This window comes from Triticum aestivum, chromosome 2D (assembly GCF_018294505.1).
Source record: "Triticum aestivum cultivar Chinese Spring chromosome 2D, IWGSC CS RefSeq v2.1, whole genome shotgun sequence".
NCBI lineage: Eukaryota > Viridiplantae > Streptophyta > Magnoliopsida > Poales > Poaceae > Triticum > Triticum aestivum.
Genome location: NC_057799.1, coordinates 23,681,729 through 23,700,663, shown reverse-complemented (window position 1 = coordinate 23,700,663; position 18,935 = coordinate 23,681,729). Strand labels below are relative to the sequence as shown.

General features: G+C 45.7%; 2 pseudogenes; both read left to right on the top strand.

Moving 5' to 3' along the window:
- Window positions 1-2,154: 2,154 nt before the first annotated feature.
- On the top strand, window positions 2,155-3,846 carry LOC123048408 (UDP-glucosyltransferase UGT13248-like; annotated as a pseudogene).
- Window positions 3,847-16,565: 12,719 nt separating this feature from the next.
- LOC123055562 (uncharacterized) lies at window positions 16,566-18,571 on the top strand (annotated as a pseudogene).
- Window positions 18,572-18,935: the final 364 nt, after the last annotated feature.

Sequence of the window (18,935 nt, the reverse complement as noted above, 5' to 3'; positions counted from 1 at the left end):
GCGCCATTACTATCTGGGATACTAATGACGCACCAGAGGTGCGCCATTACTATTTTGTTACTAATGGCGTGATAATAGTGGCGCACCTGTAGTGCGCCATTAATGCAAAAACAGGTGCGCCACTAATTAGCCTTTTCCTAGTAGTGCGGAGTAGGGCTAGCATGTGATAGATGATCATTATTGTTAGGATCATAGAGATACTTAAATAATATATCTACCTACACGCATGCTAAAACCATATAATATATATCACACAACAAAATAGAGAAAATATAAAAAATTAAGTACCACTTTATAACAAATTTAAGTACCGCATTATGTTTTACTGGAGATAGCTATATCTTATGTTCATGGTAATATATTTGAATCATCAAAACAAAATCTTGCATTCTAGGCATTAGAGAAAATGACTAATAGAACTTAAAGATATACCTGATATTCGTCCGCTATGGTGGTTGTAATGAGCTTCAGTAGCTAACTAAACTATTGCATCGCCGATCATCACCTACTATATTTGTCACACAAAGGTGCCATTAAGTTACAAAAAACCATGCAAAAGAATGTATGCTTAACAAAATATGAAATTGCCATTAAAATCACTACTGCAACATAGACTAGCAATGGCAAGCGAAAAAGGCTCATCGATGGCGGGCGGGGCAGTGGAGGGCACCCATCACTGCTAACAAGTCTCTAGTGGTAGGCTCATATGCTCCCCCACCACTGGTATCGTCGCCTAGCCCAGAAAAATAATGCAGTAGCGTCTTCAGCCAAATGGCTAAATTTTAAGTTTAACAATAATAATAATATCATATAGGCTAGTATCATGTAGCATAGTTTAATAATGATGATAACTGTAACTCTTAAGTTTAACAATAATTGTAATACCATATAGCCTAGTACCATATATATACAACACAATTTAACACTTCAACATAACAATAATACCACATAACATGTTCAATGAAGTACTAATGACATATAGCTAGCATGCCTACAAACTATGGATCACCACCGAGAACTCTGGTGAGTCGCGGGAGTCATAGAACACCATGATGTCGTCATCAGGTTCACCAAAAAACATCAAGACCATCTTCTCACCTTCCATCTTGTAGTTTGTTGGTCTCTCCAACGAGGGCATCCGAAAAAGGTTCACTCTGCTTGGTTGGTGAAAAAAAACATTTAATTTTGTGCCTTTATTTAAATGACTAGGTTGACCTCAAATGTGAGCTCCTCATCGATGGTCACATTCATCTTCTCCAGAAAGTCCCCCCTTGCTCAACAGGGGGTGCACTGAACAAAATTTTAAAACACAACAATTATTTCTAATCCATTTACCTCCAATTAGAATCTAATGAAGATTAAGTTATCTTAGAAATTTGTTCATCTTCTTTTTTTCAAATATAAGTTTATCCACCTTATGAAAGATAAAAATCCCTACTGCTCGGAAGCCCAGTGCGTGAGGCCATGGGGCAATCGTGGAACCCGACCATCTGTAGATTTGCTCGAAATCATCCAAGCCCAACATGGGTCCACATGTAGGATCGTATGGCGATGTGTAGGGGCGCTGTTATGGGCATTATGGATGCTTAGAAATAAAATTACCATAGAGGTAGTCTTCCCATCACACCCGGATGGTTGTCTTTTCAAATATCATTTGTTCTTGCAGCTATGGATGCCTTAGGGAAAACGGTGGGACGCTGAAGCAATGTTGTCTATCGTGGACAAGATTAGGAGCATCCGATCTTCATCGCATTTATCTTCTCCGGATGCATATTTCCTTTTGTTGCTGCCGTTGAGCCTGCGTGCTCATTCCTATGTATTTCGGCATGAATATGTGGTCGCTGCGGTGCTATGTTGGCCGATAAGCTTGTGAACTACTCGCCTTGTTGTGGGCTTTATTAAGTTATAAAGCCGGACGCATCTTGCGTCTTTGTTCTTGAAAAAAAGAGCAAGTCCTGGCATGGGGAAACTACATGAGCACCTTCCCTGTCAACGTGATTAACTAAGCGTGAAAGTGAGTTGGTAGGTCACAGCCATGCTCGGAGAAGCTTCCCATCCCATAGTATCTTACTTGCCCGCCACTCTACTCCAATCCTGCAGCGCCCCTATATATTTGCCAACACTTTCATGGTACACTCACTCCCTTGACTGCAACATCCAAAGCAGAGCAAAACAGAGTTTCGTCTGAGAAAACAGAGACATGGAGAGCGCGACCACGTCGTCCGGTGATGAGCACCGGGGCGGTGCGCACGTCCTGCTGGTGCCGCTGCCGGCGCAAGGCCACATGAACCCGATGCTCCAGCTCGGCCGGCGCCTCGCGTACCACGGCCTGCGCCCCACGCTCGCCGCCACGCGCTACGTGCTCTCCACGGGCCAGCCCCCCGGCGACCCCTTCCGCGTCGCCGCCTTCTCCGACGGCTTCGACGCCGGCGGCATGGCCTCCTGCCCGGACCCCGTCGAGTACTGCCGCAGGGCCGAGGCCGTGGGGTCAGAGACGCTGGCGCAGGTCATCGCCGCCGAGACGCTCGCCGGGAGGGCGCCGTCCGTCATGGTCTACGACCCGCACATGTCCTGGGCGCCCCGGGTGGCGAAGGCCGCGGGCGTGCCGACCGCCGCGTTCATGTCGCAGTCGTGCGCCGTGGACCTCATCTACGGGGAGGCGTGGGCGGGGCGCGCGCCGCTGCCGATGGCCGACGGGAGCGCGCTGCGTCGCCGGGGCGCGGTGAGCGTGGACCTCGGGCCCGAGGACCTGTCGCCGTTCCTCGTGTCGCCGGAGCTGTACCCCAAATACCTAGACGTGTCGATCCGGCAGTTCGAGGGCCTCGAGGACGCCGGCGACGTGCTCGTCAACTCCTTCCGTGACCTCGAACCGCAGGAGGCCGAGTACATGGAGTCCAGATGGCGCGCCAAGACGGTCGGCCCGACGCTGCCGTCCTTCTTCCTCGACGACGGCCGCCTGCCGTCCAACAAGGCCTACGGCGTCAGCTTCTTCAGCAGCGACGCGCCCTGCATGGCATGGCTGGATCGGTAGTCCTCGCGTCCTACGGGACGGTCTACAGCCTCGACGCCGGCGAGCTTGACGAGCTTGGAAATGGGCTCTGCGATTCAGGCAGGCCATTTCTCTGGGTCGTGAGGTCCAACGAGGCACAGAAGATATCTGAAGAACTCCACGGCAGATGCAAGGAAAATGGATTGATTGTCCCTTGGTGTCCCCAGCTTGAGGTTCTCGCGCATAAGGCCACAGGTATGAAAAAATTGTCAATCTTTGATAAGTACTACGTAGGTTCTAAACAAATACAGTACTAGTTATCTGATTCATTTGCCAATGATATTGCCAACTTTGGATGTACAGGTTGCTTTTTGACTCATTGTGGATGGAACTCAACGACAGAAGCACTTGTTGCCGGCGTGCCAATGGTGGCGATGCCGAGGTCGGCCGACCAGCCAACCACGGCAAAGTACGTGGAGAGCGCATGGGGCATCGGCGTGGGGATGCACACAGATGAGAAAGGCTTGGTGAGAAGGGAGGAGGTGGAGAGGTGCATCAGGAAGGTGATGGATGGGGAGGGAAAGGTTGAATACCGCAAAAATGCCACAAAATGGATGAAGATGGCCAAAGAGGCAATGCAGGAAGGAGGGAGTTCCGATAAGAATATTGCTGAATTTGCAGCCAAGTATTTATCAAGATGAATTTACCTCCAATTATCCACAACTACTCAATAGTCATCGCCTTCAGTTATGCAGAGGTCGGGTGTAATGTTTAAATATTTTAAGTAATAAAGTCATTTATCAAAAAAAAATAGCCATCGCATATTATGTATGCATGTGTTGATAGAGTATTATTCCTCTTCACTTTACACAACAATGTCAAGGCATTCACCGAGAAGTCTATAATGTAGCTCAAAATATCTTTTATCATGGCCTTTCACACATTCGGCATATATTGAATTATTAATGAATTGACTATTCCTTGGCAAGTCATTGATGTAAGGTCGTGGAGAGCTAGGGCATCCATGGCCGGACTTGGTAATTTTGGCCCCTCATATGTCTGTGGATGTGTCCGGTCAATGTCTGGGCGTGTCATTGTGAGCCCCTATATGTCCGTTCATGTAACCATGCTCCTCATTTTCACCCCTATATGTCCGGTCACATACATGTGATTGGTGAAGATGGAGAGAGAGAGAGAAGAAGAAGAAGAAGAAGAAGAAGAAGAAGAAAGAGTAAAGAAAGAGAAAATATGGTTTGGGGTGGGCCACGTCCTACGTGGCAGACTGATCATGTGCATCCAGACGCGTGCGCGAGCCCTCATATCGTCCCCATATATAGTCTGAATATGAGGGTTCATGGACAGCTCGGATGTATAGAGATGATACGAGGGCTCCGGTTCTATTACCTTTTTTCTTCTATCTACTGTTCGAGCACTGGTTGGACACGTCCATGGATGTTTGAGTATGATTTGAGGTGACCGGCTTTGGGTTTCCGCTCTTAGATAACATAGGATCATATGTACCACCGTAACTTGATGCGGGAGTATTGAAACTTTGAAAGTTTGAGTAAATTTCCTCTTTATACACCATATTTGTGCTCAAATAACTACTATCTTATTTTAGTAAAATTACTCCAAGTTACCCAATTTCAGAAGTTTATTTCATGTTTTGCCTCATTTGACATCGGATACTCCTAAGACCGTTAATTGTGACATTCATTCGGACTAGAAAAGGGTGATACATATTCTCCAACTCTTGTAGATTATGGCGAAGTGTCCAGTGAAAATGCCTTTTTTAATGAAAGTCTGAAAATTACTACGTGGCCCATCGGATCTATAATGGACGCCTCGGCTCAAAGATGGGATCCCTTAGCATCCACTTAAACGCGATTAACAAATACGGTTTTGCTAAAACTCAGCTAGCTGAGATATAGTTTGGTCTCTTTCACGTTGACAAGCATTGGATCAAATGCATTACAATTCGTGCGAGTTGGCAGATTATTTTGTGTTGTTTGCTCGTGTTGTCTTGTGTAGCGATGCATGCATGCGACCCGTGCGGCCCATGTGAGCGGCTGAGCAGCAGTGGGCTTGGCTTTTCTATTTTTATGTTCAACGGTCAAACTTGTTCTACTCACTCGGTGCCAGCAAGCCTCCTCACTATCCCAGTTGCTGGGGACAAGAGGCTTTGTGGTTGCGACCAAGGGAAAGAAGGGTGGAAAAGGTGGCGCGTCTGACACTAAACCCGCGCTCAGCAAAGAAATGAAGAGTACGTGTGTGTTTGGGGCAAATATCCTGAAAGAGGGTTCTGACCCGAAGATCCAACCAGACTCTGAGTACCCTGGCTGGCTGTGGCACCTGATCGACAAGCGTCCGGTGCTGGGCGAGCCGCGGAGGAAAGATGCCAAGGTGCTGCCCTATAAAGACCTGAAGCATTTCGTCGAGTTGGACAACCGAGCTCGGATCATGGACAACGAATGCTCTCCCCGCTAAGAACTGATCAGGAGAATCTCATCTCATGCAGTGGAAACTTCTCATAGTGTCTTACTTTTTCTTGCAATATTTATTAGTTAATTTAAGTAATAATGTAGAATGTAGCCTATGCGACCAGCATATTGTTTTCTCATGTTCTTGTTAAGATGTAACTTGTGTATCTTACAGTTGGAGCAAATGCTGTAGCAAGTTTCCCATGCTTCTGCTTGTCTGTGTTTCATACTGAGATGTAGGCTCCATGCTTTGCAGCAAAAGCTTGTTTGAGGCCTATTATTGCTGCAACTTTGAAATTTGAAACGACTGCTAAATTATTTATGCTTGTCCCCTCCTGGTTCCAGTGGATAATCACTGACCTTCCGCAAGTAGTGGTGAGAGTGAATAGTATGTATTCAGAGACACACAATTTATTTTTGAACGAACACAATTTTATTTTGTATACTTTTTGCACAAAATGTTGCAAGTGAACACATACTGTCAAGATAAATTGCACCAAAATTTGCAAGTGTACATAAGTGTACGTTGATGTGCATAATTATCAGGAAACTAGGATATGCAATGTGCAAACCTGTCACAATGAAATGTTGCAAGGAGCACATACTGAGGCATGCAAACTAATAACATATACAGGTTACGCGGCATTGCCAATAATCAGTTCATAGTAAATCTGATTCCCACTAGACACCATGGTGCGGATGGATTTAACACGAGAAGTCTCCACTGTAATACCACCATGCATAACTGAAGCCTCAAAGTATGGCGTTGGAGAAATGACAGATCAATACTTCCATGCATGGAACTAGCACAAAGCACCAAGTAGCCTGCTGGAACAGAAAAACAACTGTGCTAGTGTCGTCACTATATGCATCCTCTCATGTGTAATAAATCATAAAGTGAGGCAGCAGATTTCAGTAAAACATGGAGGTCTTAAATTTTTCAGATCAACCAGGATGAGAAGTTGCCATCATAATCACGGCAACCTCTAGCACCTTTGGGATGATCAGTTTGAGAAAGGCAATATCGCCTTGTTCCCCTTGGAACTCACTGAAATACAACTCAGTAGGACCCTCCTGAAAATTGAGGCTGAACATATTGATTACGGGCCTGTTTGGTACAGCTCTGCTTCACCAAAATCTGTTCCACTCCACCAATCCATTTTGGAGCAGTTTCATACAAAAGTTGTAGCACTACCAAAGAGAATGTTTGGCTTCCATCTAGCTCCAGCCTCAAGAATGGGAATTTTGATGGAAAGGATCTATTTGATTGAATGAGGGGGGGAAACGACGGGGTATCCACTTACTGGTGGCAGTGGTGACTAATTTCCCCCCAACTCCAACTTATAAAGTTTTTTGAAGCACCCCTTGAAGAGCTTATTAAAAAACTGGGATTTGTACCCCAGATTGTTTTTTTTTTGTGGAGCGGGATATCATGGAGCTACTCTGTTTGGCTTGTGTTTTCTCAAGCGGAGCTGAATTTTAAGGAGCAAAGCAGTTCCAAACAGGCTCTACATTTTCTTGACGATTCGGCAAGAGAATTGGTTGTTGCGACCCCCTCCCCTCGTGTCACTCCCATGATCAACCGTGGGGCCAACCCTAGGCGCTGGCCCCATAGTTCCACTCCTCTCTTCCCTCTCCTTGCCACCGCCAGTCCGCGCCACCGGGCAAAGCCCGGTAGGTGCTGGCTGTGGCGGGACCCTTTCTCCCCCTATCGTGTGTGGGCTCGATGCGGGCCGGTGATCCAGTGTGGCGGCGCAACGTTTCATCCTGGTGCGGCAATGCAAGTCGAGCTCAGCGATGGTGCTATGGAGCTGCGGGCCGGGCACGGAGGGTTGGCGCGGCGGGGCCACTGCCTATGGTGGCGGCGGCTGGTGGAATCTGGCCCATCGGGCACCAGGAGGGTCCCGTGGGGGCTGCATATCTCGGCGGCGCGACTGTTACTGCTTTGGCGGTGGGGTTGGCAGGCAGAGGTCTGGCCAGTGGACGCGTGCTTGGTCGGACCTGGCGGCTTTGTACCGGCGCCCGGCACGGGATAGAGCAATGGCTCGACGTGGTAGCTGCGGTGGCGCGGGTGTGGTCTGGTGCGTGGCCTTCCTACTGCTTGTTGCTACACGACACGTTGGCGGTTCCAGTTGCAGCGACAGTTTGCTTCTCCGTCGGCGCCGACTTGTTTGTAGGTGGACTGTTTCATCCTTCGATCCATCCCCTCTTCATGGTGTGCTCCTATCATCAGAGGGCTGGCTCTCTCCCAGCTGGCGTCCACCGTTGAGGGACGATTCCCCTGCCAAGAGGGCTGTGGAATCATCCTTGCCTTTCGTTGGTTGTTGGTGTGCCACCGAGGAGCTCGTCCATTGCTCGGGAGAGGCAGGGCGGGGCGGTGGTGACCGGTTCTCGCCAAACCAAGGGTGGCTTTTGGGGCTGGGGGACATCCAGTAATGGTAAAGGAGTGGCCTTTTCCTCTCATCTCTTCGTTCATTGTAGCTGTGCGTCTCGGGTGGGGTAGTGTCGGGGTCTTGGATGCCAGGGCGGCGGCCTTGGTGGTGGGAGCCGACAACCCACAACTATAGGGGATCAATCATAGTCCTTTTAATAGGTAAGAGTGTCGAACCCAACAAGGAGTAGAAGGAAATGACAAGTGGTTTTCAGCAAGATATTCTCTGCAAATTGTAAGTGCATCTAGTGCCACCCCTTGTTGTTTCTGGAGTATTGACGACAAACTTGGTTGAGGGAGAAATGTGTTTGTGAGATTCACAAGATAACACAGGTAGAAGTCCCTATCGATTCGGTTTACCCATCAAAGATGACCCCTAAAAATGTATGAAGATATTGAAGATAATGGTGGTTCGCGAAGACATTCATCTTGAAGACAATGGTCCACGAAGACTTTCGCCTGAAGACAATGAAGTGTGAAGACATAGTCTTTTGGTAGTTTCATTTTCTTCTTTTTTGAGTCATAGGAACCACCATACTATTATGTGGGGTCCAGATAAACAAAATCAGAAACTGACGTGATGCTCAACATAAAATCATATGTCTTCGAGTGAAGACAATGAGAGAAAATCTCATCCAAAGTTGGTTGAGTCAACTTTACTTAAAGCCCAAGTAAAGCTATCGCGTGTGTTTGAAATCTGATCGTTGGACACGTGTTAGTTCCCCAATGACCCAGGGTCATTCCAGACATATCATGTCGGGTTGCCTCCTGGCTATATATAGCCCACCACATCCACCATAAGTTGATGGCTGCTCCGACTTAGTGCGCGACTTTTGTCGTTTGAGAGCAACCCGCCTCCGAAGCTTTTGAGAGATAATCATTGCAAGGACAAACCCAAAACATGCAGAGTCCGAAAGTGATTGAGCATCACTGAAGCCTTTCTATTCCGCATGAACCTAAGACTTATTACACTTGAAGACTGTGATCTTCCAGCCCGTTAGGCGTCGTGTTCTGAGCATCCAAGAGTCATTGTGGATTGCCAGTGAATGAAGTCTTTGAAGGTTTGGAAGTCTACCTTGAAGACTTACCAGAGAGATTGGGTGAGATCTGCGAGTCTTAACTCAAGGGAAATAAAGTGAAGACGCGGTCTTCAGAGTTCATTCTCAACCTCCCCAACCAGACGTACAACTGTCACAACTGTTGGAACTGGTCAAACAATTCACGTGTCTTCTCCGAGCACCTAGTTCTATCACTTCACTCCTTTACTTACTATTTAGCTTCGTGAAGACTTTGTCTGCTCGTTCTATTCGAAGATATTGTGTGAAGACTTACCCTTAGACTGCTTCTCTTTCTTCACACTATCTTACTGTAGGAGATATGCCCTAGAGGCAATAATAAATGTTATTGATTATCTCCCTGTTCATAATTATGTTTATGTTCCATGCTATAACTGTTGTGGTTCCCGAGCCCGTATATCCATAAAGGCTCTGGGGAGAACCCATATGCACGTGTGGAATAATAAACGATAAAATGTATTCCTAGTCATGCCTCTAAGACTAGCTCAAGTGTTGCATGATGATTATGTTTTCCCAATCATGGGCATGTCTATGCCAAGCAACTTTGAGGGCACAATGTCAGGAAGGACATTTGTGTTGAATCGACCCGAATTGATGTTATGCTATGAGATACATTCGTCACAAGTTTATTGGTACATAACATAGAGATGGTTAACGTTTGCATGATTCCTTAGACCATGAGAGTATCGAGTTTCTTCATGCTTGCTTCATGAACTTTGGGGTTTGTTAAACGTCATCCGTAAATGGGTGGCTATTACGGCGGCTTACGGGTTCATGGAAAAGTGTGTCAAGTAACTTGATAGCTCAAGATTGGGATTTGCTCCTCCAACGATGGAGAGATATCTCTAGGCCCTCTCGGTGTTACGGTATCCATCATCGTCTGGCCAGACACTTTGTGATTTGATCACGGGGATGCCGGAACACGATAACGAGAAAAGAGAACAATACCGGTAACGAGGTAACTAGCATAGTGGACAAGTTGTTGATCCACGGGAATGCCAACATGTCTCACCTCGGGTATTTGTAACATATCGCGAAGCAACAGGAATAGCACACGGCAACTGGAGGTTCACTCGAATATTTATTCGTGTGGGTATAGGGGTCAATATGGGTGTCCACGGCTCCGATGTTGATCATTGATCGGAAGGGGTTCCGGGTCATGTCTATACTTCACCGAACCTATAGGGTCACACGCTTAAGGGTCATCTATCTGCTGAATACTAGACAGGGAGTCTGAGAGAAAATCACCGAAAAAGTTTCGGACACCGAAAAGTTTCGGACAGCGGAATCGTACCGCAGAGAGAGGTCATCGGATAAGTTTCGATGATACCGAAAAGTTGTTTTGGGATACACCATTAAGTCAAATTGGTTTCGGCACATGCCTGATAATTCTTGGAGGATGCCAGAATCATTCTGGAAGCTTTTTGGAATTTTCTGAGATAAAAACCGGAAATGTTCCGGAGCTGCCGGAGCCACTTCAGATGCGTTTCGCAGATGAAAATCACTAAAACCGGAATTGTTTCGGAACGCGTTGAAAATCATTTTAGTGGGTACTGGAAATTTTGTTAGCCCACATAAATATTTTCAGTTCGATCATACGCTGAAAAATGTCGTCGTGAATAGTGAAAATCAGCTTTATGGTTACTTTATGGAAAGCCACCTTTTGGGGCTTTGCTCCAAAAGATCTTGGGGATGACATGGATGGATAGGAGCCATTTTTTGGGCCCCTCATGGGGGTGTGGCCGGCCACATGGGGTATCCCCCCTTGGGGACCCTCTTGTTCCTTGGTTTCACTCCTAGGTCCTTGTGGAAGGACTTCATTCATGTGCATTTTGGGTTTTTTGTGAAACTACCCTACCCCCTTGGGATTTCCTATAAACAGAGGTGGAGGGGAAGCCCTCCACACTCATCCCTTGCTCTCATACACATGCCATGCATTATCTGGCTTCTTCTCTCCCTCCCACGAAAAGAGTTTCGTAGAGCCGTAAGGCTGTCTGGGTTCCGGCAGGAACTAGTTCTGGACGGCGAAGCCCTGCCGGATAGATGACACCGTATGTGTGCAACTCTGTAGAGAGATCGTAGTTTCGGTCTTAGTTCGTGAGTGCCTCCCGAAGGGCTGTCCGTGTGACCGTCCGAGTTTCGAAGGTCCTCCCGAAGGGCTGTCCGAGTGACCGTTCAAGTTTCGAAGGTCCTCCCGAAGGGCTGTCCGCGACACCGTCCGAGGGGCTGTTCGACCGCCTCCCGGAGGGCTGTCTGAGGAGCAGATGAGGGTATACATCCTCGCGGTTGGGAGGTTGTAAATCCTAGCTGCGGGGATCTGCACCGCCGATCATCATCGACTCTACTTCCCGCTGCGCTACGAGTCGGTAACAAAAAGATCAAACCATGTATGCAGTCTCCATAGTGGTCCTGGGCTGGTGCGTAGGTCAGAAAATTTTTGTTTTCTGCTGCGTTCCCCTACACTTACTGCACTGCTCTCTTCTACCTAGTTGTTGTTTGTCTTTGCATACCACTTCAACTGTTGTGACGCATTAGCATGTCTAGTGTAGTTTATCTTCTGTTGTATCATGTGTAGTTGCTGCTTTAGTTTCGCGTGTTTGAAGACATTGTCTATTTCGAAGACTTTCATAAAAATCACCTATTCACCACCCACTAGTCGATAACTAACACTTTCACAAATGCTATAAATAGTAGTAACAGATAGTTTTGTGCAAGGCGATTTGTAACAAGTAGCAATAGTAACAAGAGTGCATCAAGGTGATCCAATCCTTTTTATAGCAAAGGATAAGCAAAGAGTACTTCTTATAATGAGCGAAGCGTTCTGGAGGACACGCGGGAATTCTTGTCTAGTCACGTTCATCATGTTTAGTTGATTCACCTTCACTACTTTGGTAATTTGATATGTGGCTGGACCGGTGCTAGGGTGTTGTTCTTACTTGAACAAAGAACCCTGTTAGGATCAACCCCTCTCGCAAGCATCGACAACTATGAAAGAAGAATTAAGATAAATATAACCATAGCATGAAACATGTGGATCCAAATCAGGCGCATACAGAATAACTTATAAACTAGGGTTTAAGCTTATGTCACTCTCGCAACCCATCATCTACTTATTACTCCCCAATGCTTTCCCCTAGGCCCAAACATGGTGAAGTTTCATGTAGTCAACGTTCACATGACACCACTAGAGGAACAACAGCATACACATCATCAAAACATTGAACGAATACCGACTTCACATGATTACTTATAACTAGACTTCCCCCATGTCCTCAAGAACAAAGGGAACTATTCACACATTATATTCATGTTCAAGATCAGAGGAAAACATGATGCAAAATGGATGTATCAGGAGCGGCGGTGCTTGTGGGCAGAGTTCGTGGCTCGGATGTGGTCTGGCTACCATGGTCGTGTGTGTGGCATGGTGGTCAGGGTGCAATGACCGGTGGTGGTTGTGCGGCGAGCGGTGGCTTCATGTACACCATCTGGGTGATGAAGAGGCCTCGTCGGTTTGAAAAGCCATTATGTCCCTGCCAGGTCGACAACGACAACATCTATGGTGTCGTCCCCTTCTTGAAGGCGTCGTCTCGGTTCCTTTTTGTTCCCCCTGATGCTTCGGGGGAAACCCGAATCCCTGGATCAAGCGGTGGTGACACTAAGGTGTCATATCCTTTTTGAAGGCGCCGTCTTGGAGCTCCTGGTTCATCTTGTTGGGCATCTCTTTGGTCAAGAGAGACCCCCGAAAGCTTCAAGTAGTGCCCTTTTCTTCCTACCTGTAGTTTGCTTGGAGCAGTAGGATGCTTATATCTATCCTTATCACCCTTGTATCGTGCCTTGAGTATGTGTGTTGTGGTGCCGAGTGGTGTGTGTTGAGTTGTATGTTGAATTGGTCATTGCTTTATATATAGAGCGGCTGTGAGCCTTTCTCGGTACGTATTACATTTTCTGGACTGCAAAAGGAGATTAAATCAGTCAATAACGCGCACATTTGATGACTGTAGAAAGCCTCAACACATGTCACTTAAATAACTACATACAAGATTCATTTTTCACAGAAGAAAACAGAAAGACAGTAAAGAGCTTGATGACAATTGACTTTCCAGATCTTTGCAAATCAATCGGTGCAAACAATCTACAAGTAATAAAATATGTTGCATGATGGAAATATTACATATAATATCTGGCGGTAGGAATGTAAGAAAAACGGGGATGAATAAGCTAAGATACATTGGTCCACAGTTGATATAATTGTTTCATAAGAAGAAATTATATAAGGTAATAGTATCACGTAAGTACATCATTCGTGAAAAAAATTATCTTTTTTTTGGCAGCTGAGGTTCATAAATTACTAGTGTTCAAGCCTAAAAACTGTATGTTTTAGACGCATACATAACTAAATGTTGCATCTCATCAGTGGGAGGAGTTTCCAGTCAAATGCTTTCATGTGCATGATGAAACTAGCAAAAGTGAAGTGCCAACTGCCAAGTAGCCTAGTATTGCAGAGATAAAAACCAAGAACCAATATGGTGCACGCTGATGGATAAATTGGGTCCCCTCCCGGATCCCCGTGGATGGTTCAAATTCTTCCAACTTGCCTCCATTGAAAAGGACTGGGAATTTAATTGAACTTACCATCCTCATAATCAAAGATACCCGGGATGGTGCAAACCCATCATGGTCATGATAGTTTCCAGATATGCCCACTCATCATGTCCAACTTGATCGCACAAAATATACTTCTTTCTTCTTTGTTCCTTTTCATAAAATGAAGGCACTCATAAGCAGTTATGATATTATCTGTGATCAACCTTCTAGACACAAAGGTGGATTGCTCTACCGAAATAATCTGAGGCAATATCTGTTTCAACCTATTTGAAATAACTTTCGAGGCAATATTTTGTAAAGCACATTACAAAGACTTATAGGCTGGAACTAAGATAGCTGAGTAGGATGTTTTATCTTTGGAATTAACACTAGGATTGTTTCATTAATTACCTCTAGATCACACACATGATATGAAGGACAACATTAGTGACCTTAGTGCCACATAACTCCCAATGTCGCTGAAAAAGTGAGCTGGATAACCGCCAGGGCCCGAAGCTTTTCTTGGTACATCTGAAAGAGAGATTTTTTCACCTCGTCGCTAGAAAAAGGCGCCATTACGCACATTCATGTCCGGAATCACCTTTGCTGGAACAACATCTAGTACGACCTCCATCCCCAAGGTACCTTCAGCTATGAATATATTCTTGTAGAAAGAATTAGTTTGGGCCGCCATCTCGGGTGGGTCTTGAGTCATTGATCCGTCCTCGCGCAACAAAATTTTGATTAAATTCTTTTGCCGACGCATAGTAGCACGGTACTGGAAGTACTAGGTATTTCTACCTCCATTAGGGCATTTCTAACCGATCCCCAATAAGGCCATAAGGGAGTAAAAATTCAGTTATACTCCCTTACAACACACCTAGCCGATCCCCTAACCGACATAATGGAGTAAAAAATTTACTCCACCTCCCAATATCCCCTCAAATCTCCCTTAATTTACTCACCCCCGCCACGGCTGAATAAAACGGGCGCATCTCTTTCTCCCTCCCCCGCCCGCGCTGCCTTGTCTCCCGCCGCTGCCGCCGATGACCATCTGGTCGGCTGGAATGGATAGCTCGGACCTTCCCTCAACCCGTCGGCCATCGCCGCCGCCTTTTTGCCGCTGAAAATCACCCACGTGCCGCCTCCTACGCTGAAGAAGAGTTTGGGGATGAAGAAAACCCACCGAGTTCAAGCTCCTCCTCTAACTGCTCCTGCCGCTCCCGCCGGAGCCAAACAAGATCGAAATCCGACGGCGGCAGCGACGGCTTCGCTCACCGAGGTGGCTGCGAAAAAAAAGATGAAGGCCACATCGGCGTCCTCATCTTAGGCCAACGCCTCGGGCAACTACCCCGGCGGACCCTACGGCAACTCCTCCGGCGCGGACGACGGCCGCTGATATGTCTCCAACGTATGTATAATTTTTTTATTGTTCCACGCTATTATAGTATCAATCCTGGATGTTTTATATGCAATTATATATCATTTTTTGGGACTAACCTACTAACTTAGTGCCAAGTGCCAGTTGCTGTTTTTTGTCTGTTTTTGGTTTTCCAGGAAATCTGTACCAAACGAAGTTCAAATGGCACGAAATTTTTTGACTTTTTTCTGGACATAAGAGACACTAGAAGATTCAGGAGGTATTTAGAAGACGAAGGGGGTTGCCACGAGCCACCAGGGCATGCCCTGGTGCCTCTTGGGCCCATCGTTGCTCCGTTTGACCTAATTCCGTCTATATAAATTCTCTAAAATAGGGAAACCAACAGAGAACAACTAGAAACACTTTTTCCGCCGCCGCAAGTTCCTTTTCTCGCGAGATCCCATCTGGAGGCCTTTTTCGGCACCCTGTCGGAGGGCGAATCGATCACGGAGGGCCTATACATCAACCTTGCTGCCCCTCCGATGATTTGTGAGTAGTTTACCACAGACCTATGGGTCCATATCTAGTATCTAGATGGCTTCTTCTCTCTCTTTGATCAGCAATACAATGTTCTCCTCGATGTTCTTGGAGATCTATTCGATGTAATCCTTTTTTGTGGTGTGTTTGTTGGAATCTGATGAATTGTGAGTTTATGATCAGATTATCCATGAATATTATTTGAGTCTTCTCTGAATTCTTTTATGCATGATTGCTATAGCTTTGTATTTCTCTTCGATCTATTGATTTTGTTTGGCCAACTAGATTGATTTATCTTGCAATGGGAGAGGTGCTTTGTGATGGGTTCAATCTTGCGGTGATATTTATCCCAGTGCAGAAGGGGACAAGACAAGTTTTTGTATTGTTGCCATTAAGGGTAAAACAATGGGGTTTATTCCTATTGCTTGAGTTAACTTTGTCTACATCATGTCATCTTGCTTGAGGCATTACTCCGTTCTTTATGAACTTAATACTCTAGATGCATGTTGGATAGCGGTCGATGTGTGGAGTAATAGTAGTAGATGCAGGCATGAGTCGGTCTACTTGTCTCAGACGTGATGCCTATATACATGATCATTGCCTTGGATATCGTCATGATTATTCGCTTTTCTATCAATTGCCCAACAGTAATTTTTTTTACCCACCGTATGCTATGTTCAAGAGAGAGGCCTCTAGTGAAAACTATGCCCCCGGGTCTATATTTATCATATTTAAAAATCCAAAAATACCTTGCTGCAATTTTATTTACTTCATTTTTTTATCTATCTATTACTATGATATTTGATCCTTGCAATTAACCGCCAAGGGATTGACAAGCCCTTGTTTGCATTGGGTGCAAATATTTGTTATTCTCTGTGTAGGTACTGCTAACGAGGTGTTGCATGGTTCTCCTACTGGATTGATAACCTTGGTTCTTAATTGAGGGAAATACTTATCTCTACTGTACTGGATTGATAACCTTGGTTCTTAACGTAGTGCGGAGATGAGCACGGTTGTATTCCTCGCGCCTTTGGAGTCATCGGCTGCCATTGGACTTGATGAGCTCAACTACGACTCATTTTGGCATCATTCAAAGGCAGCCTAAGACATGGAACAAGAGGTGATTGGGGAAGTGGACGAGGCCAAGGAGGATGAGGAGGCCGAAGAGGTGGTGGCCGATGAGGAGTTGGCTGAGGAAGAGGAGGTTATGGAGGTGACCAAAGCAAGCACGAAGGTGCTAAGGTGCCGCACCACCAACTACAATCAAAAGGAGGATATTTCTCTTTGCGATGCTTGGTGCACGATCTCCATGGATGCAACGATCAGAACTGATCAAATCAAGACCATGTTTTGGGAGAGAATTACCGACCACCACAACAACTCCGTGGACGTGTGATCAAGCTGTAAGCAAGGTTCTCTTGGCATTATTGGAGCACCATTCATGACCAATGTAGCCGATGGTCTGGTCGCATCAACCAAGTGAATTATGCACCACCGAGCGGTGTGCTAGTGGTAGAGTATGGCCTCTACATCAAAGAACTATTCAAGCATAGAAACACCAAGTTAGGCCACAAGCCCCTGATGTTTCATCATTGCTACAAAGAGTTATGCAAGAACAAGAAGTGGATCCAAAGAATCGTGAAGAACACTCCAAAGAGATCAAGGTTGAGCATATCCGTTGAGGAGGAGGACGAGGTTGACAAAGATGCCAACAATAGACGAAAACAAGATTGCAAAATAAAGAAAGAAGAGAAATGCATTCGGTGGCACTTACAAAGAAGAAATTGTGGCAATGATCGAGACCAAGAAGGTGTTGGCGGCCGAACGCAAAGAAGAGAAGATGGCGAGGTGGAATGAGCTCAAGGTGTTGGAGGATGAGAAATGGAATGACAAGTTGGCGACCGAAGAGAGAAAGTTGAAGACGGAGGAGCGTGGGCTTGCACTTGAGGAGGAGAGGATTTCTAATGCCAAGAAGGCCGAAGAACATGCTATCATTTTCATGAATCCAAACAAAATCTATGAAACCGCTAGAAAGTATTGGGAGCGCATTCGTGGGCGATCTTGGAAGCCTCTCTTTGGAATGTTGGTGGTGGCCAAGTGGGTGCTGGTGGTGATGGTGGTGATGGTGGTGACAAAGGGGGTGGTGATGGTGGTGGCGAGGGGGTGGTAGTGTTGATGGTGGTGGCCAAGAGGGTGGTGGTGTTGATGGTGGCCGAGAGGATGGTGGAGTTGATTTCTTCGCCGACGACCTTGTTTGAGTGTTGGTAGCCGAGGGGTTGGTGGTGCATGCCATTGGTTGGCTCAATCCACAACATATACATGCTATGTTTGTGGTGATTTTGGATCAAACATTCGAAGTGATATCTTTTGGGTGACCTTTGCATGTTTTAATTTAAAATAAACAAATGATGAAACTTTATTTTTATGACGGTTATGCTATGCATGTTTTAATTTGAATGTCTTTAAGATATGTATTGTGCAGTGTTTGAAGTTCATGCTGCTAGGACAAAAAATCAAGAAACTTTGGTTTTTACTCCACTAAATATAGGGGATCGACTAGGTGCGGTCACCGTTGGCGGAGTAAAAATTTACTCACTAACTTTTCTCCGGCAGATACTACCTTAACTTTTAGGGGATCGGTTAGAAACGCCTTTAGTGAGCCAATCCACACGCGAACGCTACCTAAACAAGATCTCCTCCATGTGGTATAACTCCCCCAGCCGATCTGTAGTTTTTATATCTACATGTGATGGGAATATTTGGCGGGGGCCATTCTGCAAAATGGCGAGCTCCCTCTTCAGTTTTTTAATCATCTGGAAGACCTTTCCAATTGTTGCGTCGCTCCACTATACCAACAGTACAAAACGTAGTCATTTTTGTGATGACCCACTTGTTTCATAAAACCGGTTTTCGTCACCAAAATTTGTTTGTTGATGTTTACCGACTGTCAACCCCACCACCACCGAAGCGCCATCACATAAAATAAATGCTTTATGGTACCACTTTTATTTCACACAAGATCGTGTCATAGCTGATGAACTCAAATTTGTCACTAAAGACGATTTTCGATGACGGCTCAGATTGTCACCTATGATAGGTCTTTCAGTCACCTAAGATCATTTTTATGACGATAATCTATCACTAGTAATCGGTTCGTGGGTTTGATTGGTCAAAGATACTGATAGATGGGCCAGCAGTTGCTGATAGGGATAATTAGATTTATGCCCCTAGTTGTGTCCCACTCATCTGTTTTACCCCTAATTCCCAAAAGTCACCGGTTCTGTCCATGTCACTTTGCTCCTCTTATGCTTTTGCCCTTTGACCGTTTGACCGTCAGTTTGAAAACTTCATAACTAATTCATACTAAATCAGAAAAATGCAAATAAGATACCAAAATGTTCAGAAAAACATCACCTATATGTCAGTGTCATTTGCATTAATGAAAAAGTGTTGGAAAGTGCACATCCAAGTTTTAGCT